Source organism: Jaculus jaculus, chromosome 4 (genome assembly GCF_020740685.1).
Source record: "Jaculus jaculus isolate mJacJac1 chromosome 4, mJacJac1.mat.Y.cur, whole genome shotgun sequence".
NCBI lineage: Eukaryota > Metazoa > Chordata > Mammalia > Rodentia > Dipodidae > Jaculus > Jaculus jaculus.
In genome coordinates, this window is record NC_059105.1 from 769,641 (window position 1) to 790,409 (window position 20,769).

Here is a 20,769-nt window from a genome sequence, read left to right on the forward strand (position 1 = left end):
TTGGGTTAGCTGGGGCCTGCACGGAGCCTGGGGATACTGGTTATTAGCTTTTTTTGTTTGTTTGTTTGTTTTTTTTGTTTTTTTTTGGGGGGGGGGGTTTCACTCTAGCTTAGGCTGACCTGGAATTCACTATGGAGTCTCAGGGTGCTCTCAAACTCACAGTGATCCTTCTACCTCCGCTTCCCAAGTGCTGGGATTAAATGTGTGTGCCACCATGCCTGGCTCCTGGCTATTAACTTTGCTGTGCCAGGTAAGAGGACCTGCATGGTGATAGGCTACTGAAAGAATACCTGACCTTGTGCAGGGTGCATTTTTCCTGGACAGAGCAGCAGACTTTTCCTTCACAGTTAATTTGATTAGCTGGACCTAGTACTACTTATGGGTTTTCTTTTGTTTGTTTTCTGGACATGGGAAAATAATCTTTACCAGGTACAGTCTGTGTGTGTTGTCTCCTTTGCTATAGAAGCCTCTTACAGTGCTATCCAGTCATGCTCCTTCATTGATGCTTATGTAAATGCCAAGTCTTCCCAGCACTTGGTCTGTGGGGCTAAGCTTAGGTTGGTGGGGATAGGGAGGTCTCTGGAATCAAAGACCCTGCATAGAGTCAGCTCGATAAAGGATTTGTCTGAGCTTCTCTGCTCTGGGGTTCCTTGGGGAGGGAAAGCCACCCCTCTGTGGGTTCCTTGACAACATCATCTTCAGAGCAGCCTCCTAGCCAGGGGAGATTTACAGGCCTGGAGGGAGCCAGCTGCTACAGAGGTTGCCATGCAGAGGCCTGGGGGAGTCAAAGCTGAAGAAAAGGCTCTGACCCATGGACAAATAGAGGTAAGAAGGGAAACAACCATGCGAGTGTAGACTAGGAGAAATTTTATTTTTTAAGTTTGTATTTATTTATTTACTTACTTATTTATTTACTTATTTATTTATTTGACAAAGAATATGAATGGGTGCACCAAGGCCTCCTTCCTCTGCAAACAAACTCCAGATATATGCACCACTGAGCATCTGGCTTTACATGGACACTTGAGGTATTGAACTCAAGCCACAGGCTTTGCACGCAAGCGCCTATAGCCACTGAACCATCTCCAGTCAGAAATAATTTTTTAAAGGGGTGTATTTGGTGTGTTTGACATAGAGGAAGAGGCAATTGACTTATGAAATGTTCTTTCAAAGGGCCCCTTTCCAATATAAAGTGTGTGGTTTTTTTAAATCTTTGTGTTATTTGATGATGTTCCATACTTCAAATGTCTGTGACTATGGATTGAATCTGAGGCCTTAAGCATGCAATGTAAGAACACTTTGCCAGTGAGCTATATCCCCAATTCTCATTTTAAATACTTTTCACTTTAAAATAGGATCTCATTAAGTTGCCCAGGCTGTTTCTTGAACTTGAGGTCTTTCTGCTTCAGCGTCCAGAATAGTTAGAATTACTGGTATGCTTCACCAGGCCTGGCTCCTGGTGGTGGTGTTGGATTGGACACTGAACCTGAATGTGTCTCATCAGATGATTACAGGTGTGGTCTTGTCATCCCATCATTCTCTTATGAAGTCAAATACGCTGGATTCTCCTGTGTTTTGTTATGTAGAAATGTATGTGTTGCTCTGAATTTCATCTTATGTGATACTCATTAATTTATTTTAATTTATTTATAAGTGTTTCAAATGGAATTATGGATTGTGTTTGCTCTCTTGTGTTTTTGTTGTTGAAATATTGAAATAGTTGAAATATTTTTTAAATTTCTTTTTATTATTATTATTATTATTATTTTGTTTTTTGAGGTAGGGTCTCACTCTAGCCTAGGTTGACCTGGAATTCACTATGTAGTCTCAGGGTGGCCTCAAACTCATTGCGATCCACCTACCTCTCTACCTCCCAGGTGCTGGGATTAAAGGTATGCGCCACTATGCCTGGCTCTGTCTTGTTTTTAATGATTTAAAAAAAACGTGGTCTTAGATCATTTTGTGTGAGGCATTCACTTTTTTTTTAAATTTTTTTGTTGTTATTTTTATTTATTTATTTGAGAGCGACAGAGAGAAAGTGGCAGAAAGAGAGAGAGAGAATGGGCACACCAGGGCCTCCAGCCACTGCAAATGAACTCCAGATGCGTGTGCCCCCTTGTGCATCTGGCTAACGTGGGTCCTGGGGAATCAAGCCTCAAACCGGGTTCCTTAGGCTTCACAGGCAAGCACTTAACCACTAAGCCATCTCTCCAGCCCAAGACCTTAATTTTAAGAGTACTTTTTTTTTTTCTTTTAAACAAGGTTTCTATTTTGATACATTTGCTCCTGTTGGGAGCTGACTTGCCAGCCCTGGAGAACCAGAGTTTCTCATTACCTCTGTTGCCTGTACAATGAGCCCTAAGGGGCTGTGGGGCTGCTTCACACATGGCTCCTCAACTGCCAGGGTGAGCTCTGACAGTCTTTGGGACATCCCAGTAAGAGCTGAGCACCCAGTCAGGAATCACCCTTAGTGTGCATAAGTGCCAGAGATGGTTGTCATCATGTCCCTTTGAAATTGGTAAGTGCAAGGAGAGAAAGAGGATGTTACTGAGGAGAATCAGCAGAAGCCTGATTTGGCTTCCCTTGGCACTGTGAAAGGTTGTACCTATCTTGGGCTAGCTGAGGTTGGGGTCTGCCTTAAGTGCAAAAGATGCCCAGGGTGGAGGGGAGTGTTCTTCCAAATGAGAATTTTTGATTTAAAGGCTGTGCTGTTAGTCTTATGGCAGGATACTCATGCATCGGGTCATGGCATATAAAGGACTGAAGTGGAGATGGAGGGTCTTTTATCCTCCATCAGACTTACCCTTTAACTCCTGCAGCAAATTTTACTATCAGTTGGACATACGATTATAGCATATTGAGAACATATTCGTCATGTATTATGAGTGTGTGTGTGTTTACTTGTGAGTGTGTGAGAACATGCAACTTTTGGGTCAGTCCTTTGCACCTCATTTTGAGGCAGGGTTTCTTTTGTCTCTGGATTTCACTATTTTATTGAGATTTCATTTTGCTACTGTTACTGTTTACTGGGCTCACTGTGAACATCCAGGAAATTCTCCTGTCTCCACCTCCCATCTTGCCTTTAGTGTGCTGGTATTATAGAAGCCCACCATGGCTTCCAGCTATTTTAAACATGGGGTCTGGGGAGGCTCAAACTCCAGTGCTCATGCTTGAGCAGCAAGCACTTTATCCACTGAGTTATCTCCCTGGCCTAAGAATGTTTTAATTCTGCTAAGGTGACTTTTGCTTGTCTTCTTGTTTGCTTAACACCGCCCCCCCCCCCCAATCCTTAAGTGGTAGAATACATGTGGCTATATTTCACTGTTTGTTTTTCGGGTTTGGCTCTTGCTCTAGCCCAGGCTGACCTGGAATTCACTTTGTAATCTCAGGCTGGCCTCAAACTCGCAGTGATTCCTCCTACCTTCTGCCTCTTGAGTGCTGGGATGTACCACCATGTCTGGCTTCATTTTTTTTATATATGTATTATTTATTTATTTATTTGTAAGCAGAGAGAGAAGAGAATGGGTGTGCCCGGGCCTCCAGCCACTGTAAACAAACTCCAGATACATGTGCCACTTTGTGCATTTGGCTTTACATGAGTATTGGAGAATTGAACCCCAGTCATTAGCCTTTGTACAGGCAAGCATCTTAACTGCTGAGCCATCTCTCTAACCCCTATATTTCACTTTCTTTTTTTTTTTTTTTTTACCCATTATTGATTGACAGTTGCTCCCTTGTGTTGGACCTTGGTCTTTGTATGTGCCATGGCTTGCCCAGTCTATAAGCCGTCCTTGAGTTTGCATTTTGCTGTCTTTCAGGACAGGGCAGTCTGAATTCACAACACTGGTGGGAGGCCTAGTAGAGCATTTTGGAGCACAGGCTTGGGTAGAGATTGTGGAGCACTAACTCCTGCTGTCTCTTAGGTGGGACATATGGACTTTGTGGACCTTAAAGTTGCCTGGGATGTGCTGTTCTAAATAGCATCTTTGACTCTAATGATCTAAAAATAATGTTTTAAAAAACAATAAAAATAATAATCTGTTTTCATGACCTTTAACAGTGTCATTTCAGCATCTTTATGTTATAATACTAGAAATGTGAGTGAAACCTGTATTGATTTCAGTATTTGAACCTATAATCAAACTTGGGGTGGGGCTGGAGAGCTGGCTTAGCAGTTAAGGTACTTGCCTATGAAGCCTAAGGACCAAGGTTTGATTCTCCAGAAGCCATATAAGCCAGATGCACAGGGTGGCACACATGTCTGAGTTCATTTGCAGTAGCTAGAGGCCCTGGTGTGCCCATTCTCTTCATCCCCATAATAAATAAATTTTTAAAAATTAGAGTTTTAACTTTCAACTTGGCATTTATTTGCCTTTCCTATAATGATGTGTATATTTCCATGTTATGGTGCTTAGTAGTACAAATTCTTTGTTACTATGGTTTCATTATCTTAAAATTGAAGAAGGGGGCTGGAGGGAGGGCTTAGTGGTTAAGGCTTTTGCCTACAAAGCCAAATGACCCTGGTTCGATTCCCCAGAACCCACATAATGCCAGATGCACAAAGAGTCACATGCATGTGGAGTTCATTTGTGGCGACTGGAGACCCTGGTGTGCCTGTTCTCTTTGTCTTTCTGTCTTCTCCCTCTGCTTGCAAATAAATAAATATTTTTTTTTAAAAAAAAAGCCACAAAGTAGTTACATGTAGACTCCCTTTCTTTCTGAACCGCCAAGCTGAATGCAGTTTACCTATTGATTCACACCTCTCCAGAAAGACCTATTCAGAGTCACCTGTTAATATGTCATTGTAAAGTCAACTCTTCTTACTCCCTTTCAAACTCAAGCAGTTCTTCACCTCACCTTGACACTTTTATTAGAAGTAACTGTTTTGTAGAGCATCCCTCATAGAATTTGCCTAGTGTTTCTCTTTTATTAGACATAGTTTGTGTCTTTGTTGGAATAACATAAAAGGGATGCTGGTTCTTTTCTGTTTGGTCAAATGTAGGATTTCAGAGTGTCAAATTACCAGTGGTCTTCACTTTAATTACTTGATTAAGATGGTGCCTTATCAGATTTTTCCACTGTGAGGTTGTCATAATAATTAACTGTAATGTGTGGAAGTAATCTGTGAAATTAAATCAAATGTTCAGGTGTTCCAATTACCTAACTTTAATTTGCATATGCCAGTGTGGGCTTGTGGCTTCCCATTTTATTTAGTAAATTGTCATTCTTCATTGTTGCAATGGTTAATCTCAGTTGTCACCTAGACAGGAATTAGAATCACCATGGAAACAAATCTCTAGGCATGTTTGTGAGGGATTTTTTAGATTTTTTTAATCTATGTGGGATTACCCTCGATAAATGTGTGAGAAACACCATTCCATGGGCTAGGGCTCTGGACTACATAAAAGAGGAAAACTGGCACGCATGGTGGCACACACCTTTAATCCCAGCACTTGGGTGGCAGAGGTAGGATTGCCATAAATTCAAGGCCACCCTGAGACTACATAGTAAATTCCAGGTCAGCCTGAGCTAGAGCGAGACCCTGCCTTGGAAGGCCAAAATAAACAAATAAAAGAGGAAAATTGGCTGAGCACCAGCATTCATCACTCTGCTTCCTGACTGATCTGAATGTGACCAACTGCTTCATGTGCCTGACTGCCACATCTTCCCCTTCCTGATGGACTATATTCCTTCAAACTAGAAGCCAAAATAAACCCTTCTTTTGATGCATATTTGGTCCAGCAAAGAGAAAAATAACTAATAGAGTTGTCATCATTTTGTTTGATACTCCTGTTGTCTTAGGTCTGGCCCACGAGAGTCCCTCAGGTTTGCTGCTATGTCCTTCTGAACATCCCCTCCTTTGGTACTACAGGCTGTTCCCAGCTTTTTATGTACTTTCTTGGTCCCATACCTAGAATCTTTGTTCAAAGATGTCTACCTTGTTCTTCATGGCCTTTAATGCTCAGAAAACCAGGGTTTGGGCCCCAGGTAGGTTGTTGTGGAAGAGTCCCCCTCAGTTGGCCAAGCTGCAGAGTGCATCATGTTTGTATGTGCATTCCATGCACGGGTATTTTGGGAACACAGTTTTTACATCAAAACCATGCATTCATTCCAGTACTCTGAGTTGCTATTTGTTATTTCAGTTCCTTCCTTCCCGAATATTTGGCTACCATTTCCAACAGGGACAATTCTAGTTTGTCACTAGTATACTTATTTCTTTGGTTAGTCATTCTATATGTAACCAGCATCCGGTTGCTTCCCTTTCTGTCCCCATCCCTCAGTGAAGTAGACAAGTCTTTTACCAGGCTGCTGTAGAACCAATTAGATTATTGTTGGACACACACACACACACACACACACATACTCCCTCTCTCCCTCTCTCTCTCTCCCCCCCATATATACATATACACATATATATTCCTGTTTGGTTAACACAGTATCCAACTTCCTTACCAACCTATACTTATGTTCTTCCCTGTTTCATTGCGTATAACAAGTGCTTCCATTTACCTTTACCTTTACCTTTACCTTTACCTTTACCTTTACCTTTACCTTTACCTTTTTTTTTTTTTTTTTTTTTTTTTTTGAGTTAGGGTTTCACTCTAGTTCAGGCTGATCTGGAAATCACTATGAAGTTTCAGGTGGCCTTGAACTCACAGTGATCCTCCTACCTCTGCCTCCAGAATGGTGGGATTAAAGGTGCGAGCCACCCCCACCCCCACCAGAGTTTTATTTTGGAGTATGGTATGAAGTAAAGATTAGACATTGTATTTTTTCCATGGGTGTCAAATTAACCCAACTCTTTTTATGTCATCCTTCCTTGCTAATTCAAAATGACTTTTGTATCAGTTGATACACTCATGATATATCTAAAGTTGTTTCATTCCTTAATTTGCCTCTTTCTTTAAAAAAAAAAATGGGGGGGAGTGGCTAGAGGGATGGCTTAGTGGTTTAGGCATTTGCCTACAAAGCCAAAGGACACAGGTTCAATTCCCCAGGACCCACATTAGCCAGGTGCTCAAGGGGGCACACGTGTCTGGAGTTGTTTGCAGTGGCTAGAGGCTCTGGTGTGCCCATTACTCTCCCTCTTTCTCTGTCAAATAAAATATATAATATTTATTTATTTGAGAGAGAGAGAAAGAGGCAGATAGAATGGCCGTGCCAGGGCCTTCAGCCACTGCAAACTCCAGACAGTATGCCACCATGTACATCTGGCTTAAGTGAGTTCTGGGGACTTGAACCTGGGTCCTTAGGCTTCGTAGACAAGTGCCTTAACCACTAAGTCATCTCTCCAGCCTTAAACATCTTTCTTTCTCTCTTCCTTCCCTCCTAACTTTTTAAAATACTTTATTCATTTATTTGACATAGAAAGAGGGAGAGAGATAGAATGGGCATGCTAAGGCCTCCAGCCACTGCAAATGAACTCCAGACGCATGTGTCCCTTGTGCTGCTGGCTAACATGGGTCCTGGGGAATGGAACCTGGGCCCTTTGGCTTTGCAGGCAAACGCCTTAACCACTAAGCCAGCCCTAATTTACCTCTTTCTTAGTAACACTAGGTATTAGGTACCATTATTTGTAGTATACTTCTGTTAAGATTTTGTTTGATATAATCTCCCCCCCTTCTTTTCCCTAGAAGTTTGTAGGCTGCTTTTGTTTTTAGATGAATTTTGAGAATTCTTTTAGTTTGTTTCTTTTTAACCCTACTAGTAGGCTGAGGAGGTTGTTTAGTGGTTAAAAGTGCTTGCTTGCTGGCCCAGGTGCAATTCCCCAGCACCCATGTAAAGCCAGATGTACAAAGTGGCACACATGTCTGGAATTTATTTGCAGCTACAAGAGGCCCTGGTGCACCTATACACATACGCACATTCACTCTCCCCTCTCCCTCCCTCCCTCCCTCCTTCCCTCCCTCCTCCTCCTCCTCCTCCTCCTTCTTCTCTCTCTCTCTCTCTCTCTCTCTCTCTCTCTCTCTCTCTCTCTCTCTCTCACACACACACACACACACACACACACACATAAATAATGGATTTGAAAATATATTTTTTTAAATTACTGGCATGTTGTGTTTCTTTCTATGGCTGTCATAACAATCTTGGTAGCTTATAACAGGGTTTTATTTTCTCATAACTGGAGGCACTACTCTAAAATCTGGCAAGATAGCACTTCCTCTCAGAGATTCGGGGAGGAAATTGTTTTGTGCTTCTTGCATCTTCTGGGTGAAGCTAGGTCACCCTGTTGTGCCCTCAAATGTATAGCTTATTCCTTCGTGTGTCTTATGCTCTGCTTCCCCCTCCCCCCACCTTTGGTTGTTTTTCAAAGTAGGGTCTCACTGTAGCCCAGGGTGATCTATAACTCACTTTATAGTCCCAGGCTAGCCTCAAAGCAGAGCAATCCTCCTGCCTCTGCCCTCCAAGTATCTGCCTCTCTCTTATAAAGATGTGTTTGGCACATTTGGAGAGGTTACCAAGCATCTTTTCTGATAAACTCATCACCTCTGTGACTCAGGCACTCCTGCAACCACACACACTCCTGTATTAAAGGATCTTCAGTTTAGCTGACAACCTGAACTTACTCCCTTCCGTGTTCCTAGGGCTTCAGTACAACAGTTGGGTCTTCTAGACACCTGGTCATCTATAGATATTGCTGTGTCTTCTTGCTTTGTTATTCTCCCTAGATTCCAAGTTTGCCATACTTAGTAACATCTTTGTCTTTTGTTATTATAATAGAATTTTAGTTTTTTTATTAAATATAATACATAGGGCTGGAGAGATGGCTCAGAGGTTAAAGGCACTTGCTTGCAAAGCCTGACAGCCTGGGTTTGATTCCCCAGTGCCCATGTAATGCCAGATGCCTGGCACACTCATATTACCATATTCTCTCCCTCTCCCCCCCCCATGTGTGTGTGTCTCAAGTAATTAAAGTGTGTTTTTTTATTACATAATATGTATGGTTGGAGAGATGGCTTAGCAGTTAAGGCCTTTGCTTGCAGAGCTTAAGGACCCAGGTTCATTTCCCTAGTACCTACGTAAGCCATATGCACAAGGTGGAGCATGTGTCTGGAGTTCATTTGCAGTGGCTGGAAGCCATTTCATGAAATTAAAAGTATAGGAAGTGGGCTGGAGAGATAGCTTAGCAGTTAAGCACTTGCCTGTGAAGCTTAAGGACCCCGGTTCGAGGCTCAATTCCCCAGGACCCATGTTAGTCAGATGCACAAGGGGGCACGCATGCCTGGAGTTCATCTACAGTGGCTGGAGGCCCTGGCACGCCCATTCTCTCTATATATCTGCCTGTCAAATAGGTAAATAAAAAATAAAAGTAAAATAGTATAGGAACCAAGGAATCCTTCTGAATTTCATCAGTCTTGGGTACTTTTAATTTGGTTTTCTATCAGTTATGTGTATTTTTCTTCCTGTAATCTGTTAGCTTGCATCATGTCTGCATTTGTAGAATAGACCCTCCTGAGTTCTAGTGCCTTATTCCTTGAAGTTTGTAATTGATTTATTAGGCTAGTGTTTTTAAATTTTACATGATTACAATATAAAAAAAATTTTTGCAACATCCACTTACTGTTTTACGGGGAGAGACAAAACCAACTATGCTGTTTTTCTCTAGGGCACACTGCTTTTTGCTGGGTACAAGCCATGTGTTTTGGATAGAATGGCTCAGCTGTTGTGGATGGACTGCAGTTGGCTGTGGCTCATAAGCATATCCCATCTCCTTGGCCCCTTGACTGTAGTTATTGGTCCCCTAATGGGCTTAGAACCCAATTACTGCCAGTGAGATACAAAAATAATTTGTGAGCTCCCCATGAGGCAGAGAAGCTCTTATTTCCTTAGGAGCTACCAAAAGATAATTACTTTGTAATACTCTTGTTTCAGGATCAGGCATATATAATACTGCATCATTGTGGGTGAGTGTGTGTGTGTGTGTGCACGTGCACACGTGCACACGTGCATGCATTGTCAAACTAGAGTTAATTGCTTTTAATTGCTTTTTTTAGAAACACTGTTTTGGATTTTTTGTTTGGGTGGGAAAATGGGTTTGTGGGTGGTGTTTTTGTTGTTGTTTTTGTTTTTTTGGCTCTTTTAAGACAGCATTTCACTACAGTCCTGGCTATAATTGAGTTCACTATGTAGACCAAACTAGCCTTGAACTTGGGGAGGTAACCTGCATCTACCTCCCAAGTAGTAAGATTATAGGCATTTGTCCCCACTGAGACAGATTTTTTTACTATTTATTATTTTTTAGGCAGAGTCTCATTCTACTCTAGACTAACCTAGAACTCATTTGGTAGTCCAGGCTGGCCTCCTACCTCAACCTCCCAAGTGCTGCAGGTTAAATGTAAGAGCAACCACACCTGGCTTGGTGTTGGTTTTGATTGACCAAGTGCCCTGTTGTTTTTGTTGTTGTTTTATTTTGTTTGACAACTTAAAATTAATTCCTGGGCTGGAGAAATGGCTTAGCTGTTAAGGCACTTGCCTGCTAAGCCTAGGGACCCAGGTTCAGTTCCCCAGAACCCACATAAGCCAAATGCACATGGTGGTGCATGTGTCTGAAGTTTGTTTCCAGTGGCTGGAGGCCCTGGCATCCCCATTCTCTCTGTCTCTTTCTCTTTCAAACAAGTAAAAATAATAATAATTCCTTCTCAGTTGTGGGTGTATTCTTTTTTCTTGTCTTGCTTTGAATTACTTACTCTATTTATTTTCATTCTTCCTATGATAAAAGTTATAAGTTGAGGCTGGGGAACTGTGTCGGTATTTAAAGGCACTCACTTGCAAAGCCTATGGGCCTGGGTTGAATTCCCCAACACCCACGTATAGCCAGACACAAAGTGGCAATGCATTTAAAAGTTACATTTGGTGGAGCACCTGTCACTGACCTCCACACCATGCCATCAGAGAAGACCCTTCAAGCACCATCCCAAGATCCTGGTAATCAGACTGGTATAAGGGTGAGAAGCAGCTGCCTGTCCTGGATAAAACCAAGTTCCTCATACCTGACCACATCAACATAAACAAGCTCATCAAGATAATTAGAAGGCACCTACAACACCATGCTAATCAAGCCTTCTTCCTCCTGGTGAGCGGGCATGGCATGGTGAGTGTGTCCACACCATCTCTGAGGTGTACCAGAATGAGACAGCTTCCTGTACATGGTGCATGCCTCCCAGAAGATGTTGGGAATGAAGCTGTCTGTAAGAGCAGAACAATATCTTAAAGTTTTAAAAACCCTTACCAAGGAAAAAAAGGGACGTTACCAGCTGAGGATCAGTTCATCTACTCACAGATCATTAGAATGGTAATTGCCCTCATAGGGGTGTTAGCAAGATGTTTTTGTATTTCAGCCAGGAAAACCAAGCCCCACACAAGCACGTTCGTCTTTGGAAAACTATTGTTTAACCTGAGCGATCTTGTTTTCAAATTTTAGTACTTTAAAGAAGAAAGGGAAGGGAAGGAGGGAAGGAAGAAAGAAACTTAAACTCTTAAGCTTAGGGTCAGTTTTACCCAAATTGGAATGGATTCTCTTCTACAAAAGGGTATACAACCTCCCACCATCATCCTTGTCCCACATGGCTCCTGATGTCTGCTTGCAATTGCTATATAAGGTATTCCTGCCTCCCTTGTTTGAATCCTTTGCTGCTATTCTCCTTCCTGAGTGTGCTGTGGTTTGGGGTCATAGAGAAATATCATTGTCTTCCTTCTCTCTGGTATTTCTAGTTTTCTAGGAATAGAAATTAGAGTCCTTGCTCTAAACAGCTTTCTCACTTGACAGAAACATTCAGAGTTCCTGCTTTCCAGATGTGAATCACTTCTTTTCAATGGTAGTATAATAATCTCCCATTTTTTATTGTTTTTTGGGGGGGGGGGCAATCTAATTTAGGAGTGAATACATTCTTATTTGAAAAGGACTGTTCTGAAGCTTAATCTTTATTTAAAACAGTCTCATGTAGCCCAGGCTGGCCTTGGGCTTAATGTGTAGCCAAGTATGACCTTGAACTGATCCTCCTGTCTCTACCTTCCTGAGTGTTGAAATTAGAGGCACGTGTCCCACCAAGTCCCTACTGTTGTATTTCTACCCATGCCTTTAGCTTTGTATACATAACAAACCTTTTTATAAACATAAGCTATGTCTAGCCCATGAAACTTTGTAAGAAGAAAGTGGTAAATGTAGGAATCAACTGTTTCTTGTACCTCAGTGGGATTTAAAATATTTCTTTAAATGCAGAAGAGGGAAAGCCCTCTTGTCCACCCATCCCATTTATGCCCTGCTTTTCCTTGTTCTCTTCCCAGGAGCATCATGAGGCTTGACTGCTACAACCTCTAGGCCTGTAGTGAGCAGTGAGTGCACACAGGCGCTTCTGTGAAACCCCTTTCCATGACCCAAGGTGGCAGCCTAGGAATCACATGGGAGCTTCCACACCCTAAAGTGGTTAATCACAAGTGAGGCCAACAACAATAAGGTAAAGGAGATCCTAAGGAGCCAATCATAGTGTAACACACTTCTCAGGTAGGCATTGGCTCTGCCTACTTGTTCCCAGAGTACAAATATAGGGAAGCATTCCCCCCCACACACACACCTGTTTCTTTGTATAGAGATGAAGCGTGTCTCCAGAATATGATGCTATAGCTTAACGTAGCTCAATCTGTGTAGCTGTCCAGATTCTCAAAAGGCAACTCTGTCTCCTCTCATTGCCTACAGATTCATAGATTGTTTTCTGGTGCTGAGAGTTGAACCTAGGGCCCCATGTACTCTAGGTAAGCACTCTACTACTGAGCTGTTGGGGATCCAACCCAGGCTAGTGAACATAGCAGTTACCTTCTTGTTGTAGAAAAAAACATCTAATCAGAAGCAGCTGATGAAAGGAAATGATTTTTTTTTTTTTTCAGCTTATAGTTAGTTTCAAGGTTAAGTTTTATCATGGCAGGAAAAGCATGCTAGAACAGACAGCCAAGTAGAAAGCAGTCAGCTGAGCTAGCCAGCCCTGGCAGGAGGGCTGTGCTATCAAGTGTCAAGGCCCACCCACAGTGGTGCACCTCCTCCAGCAAGACTCCACCCACTAGGGGTCAAATGTGAGGCTAATCAAATACCTGATGCAATGGGGGACATTTTCCATTCAAACCACCACAGTGAGCTAAAGTTAATCAATTCTTTTGTGTAATTAATCAGTCTCTCACACAGAAATTGATAGTAGCAACCAAGTTACATGGATCTGGAGAGTCGGATATGGGTCCTTAGGTTTCACAGGCTTAGCCACTAAGCCATCTCTCCAGCCCTGTACTACTGTGTGTGTGTGTCCGTCTGTCCTCTAGCTGCACTATAGAACTGCCCACCAGAACCTCCCTTGCCAGCTGCTGGCATTGATGTTGCTCAGGACTTGGCTCTGTACTCCCTGTCCTTTTGTATTCTCCATGACTTGACTGTCCTTCCAGAGAGATGCTACACATGCATAACTCTCTAACACAGCTGGTGCTTCATCCATAAGAAACAGCTGCCCCTTTGTGGGGTGGCACTATGTATAAGGCTGAGGTCCTTTTACCAGACTGCACTGATGGTTTGTGTGTGTGTGTGGTTGTTGGGGAGGGCACCCCAGGGCTACTTGCCTCTGCAAACACGAGATGCTTGTACCACTTTTTGTGTCCAGCTTTGTGTTAGTGGCTTGGGAATTGAACCCCAGGCCAACAGGCTTTAAAAGCAAATGCCTTCAATTGATGAACCATTTCCTAGCCCCCAAGGCTCTGATATTTACTGCTCACTGAGCATTGAGTACAGTGTTGAGACCTCAGGCCTCCTACTTGAAATGAGTCAACTGGTTGGGACCCACTTATTTTCTTAAACTCATAACACATCTTGAGGCTGAAGAGATGGCTCAGTGGTTTTAAAGGTGCTTGCTTGTAAAGCCTAATGGCCTGGCCTGCGTTTGATTCCCCAGTACCCATGTAAAGCCAGATACACAAAGTGGTGCATGTATCTGGAGTTCATTTGCAATGGCAAGAGGCTCTGAAATGATCATTCTCTCCATCTCTAAACCCCTCTCTCAAACAAATAAAAATATTTTTAAAAATAACACATCTTTAGACAGGCGTGCTGGCACACACCTTTAATGCCAACCTTGGGAGGCAGAGGTAGGTGGATCACTGTGAGTTTGAGGCCACCCTGAGACTACATAGTGAATTCCAAGTCAGCTTGGACTAGCATAAAACCCTACCTCGAAAAACAAAATAATAATAAACACATCTCTGGGCTGGAGAGATGGCTTAGCGATTAAGTGCTTGCCTGTGAAGCCTAAGGACCCCAGTTTGAGGCTTTTTTCCCCAGGACCCACGTGAACCAGATGTACAAGGTGGTGCACGCATCTGGAGTTTGTTTGCAGTGGCTAGAGGACCTGGCATACCCATTCTCTCTCCCTCCCTCTCCGTCCCTTCCCCCCACCCCCGCCTCTTTTGCTCTGTCACTCTCAAATAAATAAATAAATAATTTAAAAGGTGTGAGCCATCACACCTGGCTCCTAAAAAACACATCTTCTAGAATTTTTCATGTCCATTTCTTTTATCTGTTAGTTTATTTGAGAGTGAGTATGGGCATTCCAGGGCTTCATACCACTGCAAACAAACTCCAGAAACATCTGCCACCATGTGCATCTGTCTTACATGGGTTCTGAGAAACTTGACTTGGGTCTTCAGGCTTCACAGAAGAGCCTTAACCACTAAGCCATCTCTCCAGCCCAATATTTCACTCTTATTTCGTTTTAAGTGTGGTTACATTAACAAGCAAATTTGAAATTAAGCTCAATGGAGTCTTTCTAAGTTACAGGATCCCTGGTGAAAGTGAGAACTCAGGACAAAGTAAACCATTCATTATTGGGGCATCAGCCTACTTGTTCCATGCTGGAGGAGTGGAGATTTGTTGTTAGCAAATCACTTAGAATACTACTGCTACCATGTGTTTACTTAGTCCCCTGTTGACATAAATAGTATAAATGTCCATTCTTTTGATTGTACAGAAAGGCAACAGAGCCAGGTGTGGTGGGACACATCTTTAATCCCAGCACCCACGAGGCAGAAGTAGGAGGATTATGTGAGTTCTGGGTCAGCCTGAGCTGGAGTGAGACCCTACCTTAAAAAAAAATGACAGAGGGGCTGGAGAGGTGGTTTAGCGGTTAAGCACTTGCCTGTGAAGCCTAAGGACCCCAGTTCGAGGCTTGATTCCCCAGGATCCATGAAAGCCAGATGCACAAGGTGGCACATGCATCTGGAGTTTGTTTGCAGTGGCTGGAGGCCCTGTTGTGCCCATTCTCTCTCTCTCTCTCTCTCTCTGTGTGTGTGTGTGTGTCGCTCTCAAATAAATACATAAAAATGATCAAAAAAATTTTTTAAATGACAGAATCTTTATCTTTTGAGCACATATGTGAAAAAATCTCAGAAGTGGGAATTGCTAGATCAAAGATTATTAAGTTTAATTTTTTTTTTAATTTGGGGCAGGAGAGATGGCTTAGCAGTTACGGCATTTGCCTGCAAAGCCAAAGGATCCCAGTTCAATTCTCCAGGACCCACGTAAGCCAGATGCACAAGGGGGCACATGCATCTGGAGTTCGTTTGCAGTGGCTGGAGGCCCTGGAGCACCCATTCTCTTTCTCTCCCTCTTTCTCTCTCTCAAATAAATAAATAAGATACGTTTAAAAATAATAAATAAATACTTTTTAAAACTTTACTTTCAGGATGAGAGAGGTGCGGAATTAGGTGTGCTAGGGCTCCTGATACTGCAAACAAAATCCAGCTGCATGCGCCATTTTGTGCATATGGCTTTACATGGGTACTTGAGAATTGAATCCAGGCTGTCCTGAGTGCTGGGTTCAAACTGAGAAGTAACATGTAGAATCTTATCCTACTTTTCATTTGCCTTCTCTTCCATGCAAATTAAATAAAATTTCTTATATGTCTTTGAAAGATCTGTTCATATGTATCTTTTGTACTTTTTTTTAAACTAATACAGATTAAGATAGCCTGGAAATGGCTATGTAGACCAAGCTGGCTTTGAACTTGCAGTTGTCTTCCTGTCTTTATCTCCTGAGTGTTGGGATTATAGGGATGTGACACCAACTTCAGCCTTAAAAATGGATTCTTAAGCTGGGCCTGGTGGCACACACCTTTAATCCCAGCACTTGGGAGGCAGAGGTAGGAGGATCACCATGAGTTCCTGGCAACTCTGAGACTACATAGTGGATTCCAGGTCAGCCTGGGCTAAAGTGAGACCCTACCTCAAAAAAGAAGATGCGGGGGGCAGGAGAGATGGCTTAGCAGTTAAGGCATTTGCCTGCAAAGCCAAATAATCCCGGTTCAATTCTCCAGGGCCCATGTAAGTCAGATGCACAAGGGGTTGCATGCACTGGAGTTCCTTTGCAATGGTTGGAAGCCCTGATATGCCCATTCCCCCCCCCCCGCCTCTTTTTCTCAAATAAATAAATTAATTATATTTATAAAATGTTGAGCTGGGTGTGGTGGCTCACGCCTTTAATCCCAGTACTCTGGAGGCAGAGGTAGGAGGGTTGCCATGAGTTCAAGGCCACCCTGAAACTACATAGTGAATTCAGGTTAGCCTGGGCTAGAGTGAGACCCTACCTCGAAAAAAACAAAAAATTTAAGAAAAATTGATTCTTGGGCTGGCCAGATGGCTTAGCGGTTAAGGTGCTTGCCTGCAAAACCAAAGGACCTTGGTTCGATTCCCCAGGACCCACATAAGCCAGATGCATAAGGTGGCACAAGTATCTGATATTCATTTGCAGTGGCTGGAAGCCTTGGAATGCCTCCTCTCTCCCTCTCTCCCCCCTCTTTCCCTCTCTCAAATAAATAAATAAAATTTTTAGAAATTGATTCTTAGAGCTAGAGAGATGGTTTGGCTGTTCAGAACATTTCCTCCACAAGCATGAGCACTTGAGAGGGCCTGAGACCATGGAGTTCAATTCTCTAGGACCTATGTAAATAGCTGGGCATGGCCACACATGTCTGTAATCCTAGTTTTGTGGGGCTTGTGAAAAACAACAAACTCCAGAGTCAATGAACAGGCTCCATCTTAAGGAAACCAGAGGATGAGCAATAGTCTAATGTTCTCCTTTGGCCCCTATATGCTCACACACATGCAAAAAAGAAAATTCTAATGGATTCCTAAAACTCAAAATGATGATTCATGCCTGTAACCCCAACACTCAGGAATGCTGAGGCAAGTGCATTGCTACAAGTTTGAAGCCAGCCTAGGATAGAGAGTGAAGTCCTGTCTCCTCCCGCCCCCCCAAAAAAAGTTAGTTTTAAGAGTTCCTAGAAGAAAAACCATAAATCCAACTTACTTCTTCCCCAAGAGTCTTGGAGACATTCCATCTGCCACATACATGCCACTAAATTTGTTATGACAAGAGATATTTTCTTGATACAGTTAAACACCATTTTGTATTTTTTCCTTATTTGTCCCTGATGGAAGTGTTTTCATTATAAACAAGATTATGAAGGGAAAATGTGAGGGGAGCCAGATGTGTTAGTGCACACCTTTAGATCTCCATTGAGTTCAGTGCCAGCTTGAACAACAGAGTGAGTTCCAGGTCAGTCTGGGCTAGATGAGACTCTACTCAAAAAATCAATAAAGGGGCCGGGCGTGGTGGTGCACACCTTTAATCCCAGCACTCGGGAGGCAGAGGTAGGAGGATCGCTGTGAGTTTGAGGCCACCCTGAGACTCCATAGTGAATTCCAGGTCAGCCTGGGCTAGAGTGAAACCTTACCTCGAATCCCCCCCCCCAAAAATCAAAAAAGGGGATTTGTTTTGTTTTCAAAGGTTTTTTTTTTCTTTTCTTTGAAACTGTTAATATAAGGTGAGTGTGGTGGTATACACCTGTAATCCAGCACTAGGGAGGCTGAGGCAGGAGAATTACCAGTTTGAGATCAATTTGCATTGTATAGTTCCAGGTCAGTCTACCCAATGAGACTGTCTCAGACAACAACAAAATACTACAAAGTTTCCTAATAAGAAAAAACTACTTTGGGTATATTACATCTGTGGTTTGGAAATATCATCCTTAAAATTTGAGAAGCAAGTAACATTAGTATGTCATTACATTCCATCTACCCAAACACTGTTTTAATATACATCCAATGTATTTAAAAAATTAATGAAGAGTACTTCACTAAAAACTGGGTGTATTTACTTAGACTGTTACATACATTTAGTGAAATTGATGCTGGCATCCCAAACAGATACCTAGTTTAAGGGATGTTCTTTTAAACATTGCTACAAGTTAAGAAAAGGCCCCCCAAAGTCTAACAATGTAAAATGTAAAAATTGAGCTTTTTAACAATTAGCTAACATAACCCACATCATATCTGAACAAGATTTTGAACTCAGGAATCCTGTCAATATATTTTATATTTTTAAAAATTTATTCATTTATTTATTTGAGAGAGAGAAAGAGGCAGAGAGAGAGAGAGAGGGAAGAGGTATTCCAAGGCCTCTAGCCACTGCAAACGAACTCCAGATGCATGCGCCCATTGTGTATCTGGCTTAACGTGGTCCTGGAGAATTGAACCATGATCCTTTGGCTTTGCAGAGAAATGCTTTAACTGCTAAGACATCTCTACAGCACCCAAATTTTGCATTTTTAATACAAGCTGTTCACATTATTGGTACTTGGCAGTGACTGTGCTGAAATGCAAAATGCCTATTTTCACATTACTTAGAAACACATGGGGCACCAGCACTCCACGGGAAACCAAAATGGCAAAGGGTTGTAGTGAAGTACTCTGTTTGCGGCTGGTGTGCAAACTCTCGCTTGCCCCCTCCGCACCCGCACCAGACCCTTGTCCCCCAAAGACCTCGGCATGTGTGTGCGTGTCTCTGCACAGGGTGCCCAGTGGGGCGCAGGTGCCCAGTGAAGTGCCCAGGCTCAGCAGGGGAGCACCCACCAGGGGTATGCAATTGATTGTTTTCTTGTATGAAGTGGTTGGCACCACTGAAGTGACCAAATGAGGAGCCACTGGAAGTGGGGAAATGGTCTGTACAATATGTCAAGAAGAATATTCAGAAGCTCTTAATGAAATATGTGATAAGTGTGGCCAAGGGTATCATCAGTTGTGTCATACACCTCTTACTGATTCACGTGTGATTGATTCAGATGAAAAATGGCTCTGTCGACAGTGTGTTTTTGCAACAACAAAGAGGGGTCACGGGTGTGCTTAAGAAAGGACCAAATGCCAAAGCATTGCAAGTCATGAAGCAGACATTACCCTATAGTGTGGCAGACCTTGAATGGGATACAGGTCATAAAACCATGTCCAGCAGTGTTACTGCTATTATGGAGGCCCTGGAGACTGGTATTTAAAAATGCTGCAGTGCTGCAAATGTAAGCAGTGGTTTCATGAAGCTTGTGTGCAATGCCTTCAAAAGCCAATGCTATTTGGAGATAGGTTTTATACATTTATTTGCTCTGTCTTCAGTTCTGAACCAGAATACCTCAAACGTCTACCATTGCAGTGGGTAGATTTAGCACACCTATGCCTTTATAACCTAAGTGTTATTCACAAGAAGAAATACTTTGATTCTGAACTTGAGCTTATGACATACACTAATGAAAACTGGGGTAGATTGCACCCTGGAGAGGTTTATGTCTGGGAAAGAAATTTAAAAAGCATTTGTTTGGATTACGAATTTGTGTCCCTCCTGTGCCACCAAATGTGGCTTGCAAAGCAGAGATAGAACCTGAAGGAACATCCCATGAATTTAACATTAAAGGCAGAAATGCATTCCAACCCTATATCTGATTCAAGGGATGTAAGCAATGGGATAGAAAAAATTTGTAGGTCATCCTCCTGGCCCATATTCAAGAAAAATGATTCAAAAAACTGCTGAGCCACCTTTGGATAAGGAATTAATTTCAGAGAATCCTACCTTGGATTTACCTTGTTCTATAGGGAGAACTGAGGGAACTGCACATTCATCCAATTCCTCAGATGTGGATTTCACAGGTGCCTCCAGTGCAAAAAAAACTACCTCGTCTAGCATTTCCAGGCACTATGAGTTATATGACTCTAGAAAAAGAACTCGCACAGGAAGGTCTTGGCCTGCTGCAATACCACATTTGCAGCGAAGAAGAGGTCGTCTTCTTCCAAGAAGAGCACTCCGGAATTAGAACTCAGATCTTGTACAAGATGATGAAGGCAAGGAAGACTTTCAGTTTGAGGAGTTCAACACTGAGATCCTGAACAACCTAGTAGATCAGGAAGTACAGCTCAATCACCTGGAAAACTCCATCACGTTACTTTGGTGCTGCAGGTAGAATAGCATGTGGTGAAAAGTACCGAATGTTGGCTCATCAGGTGACACTTGATGGAAAGGTGCAGTATCTTGTGGAATGGGAAGGAGCAACTGCGTCCTGACTGTAGGCCTGAATGAACATTATGTTCCCTGCACTCATTTAGGTACAGTTCAAGCCCTCAAGGAGTCTGGCTTTTACTGTCTTTCTAAATAAACAAAAAATTCACAAAAGGAGATGGTGATAACTAGCCTTAACATGTACTTGTTGATGTTATGGAATTGTTATAAAAAGATATCTTTTAAAGTGCAAAAGAGAGACTTGATTTTTTAAATCTTAAGGTTTGTCAAATGTTTCTAGAATAGAATATTAAAAATGATTCAAACCTATGCATGCTGTTTGATAATTTTTCTAATCCATTAAATCAATTTTTGTGATTAGTGGTTACCATAGTAAACAGATGATCATGTAGATAGCACAAGT

The 20,769-nt window shown here is 42.4% G+C and overlaps 1 protein-coding gene and 1 pseudogene across 2 annotated transcripts in view; both read left to right on the forward strand.

The window, feature by feature from the left end:
• Positions 1-20,769, forward strand: part of LOC101608546 (high density lipoprotein binding protein) — a 95,880-nt gene that overhangs the window by 14,900 nt on the left and 60,211 nt on the right. The window contains exon 1 of one of the 2 annotated variants that reach the window (XM_045148296.1): positions 12,440-12,458. The exons of the other annotated variant lie outside the window; for it this stretch is intronic. The gene's annotated coding sequence lies outside the window, so the exon portion shown is untranslated. Of the gene's footprint in view, positions 1-12,439; positions 12,459-20,769 lie in introns of those variants that run through there. 2 annotated transcript variants of the gene reach the window in all.
• LOC101609039 lies at positions 19,014-20,476 on the forward strand (annotated as a pseudogene).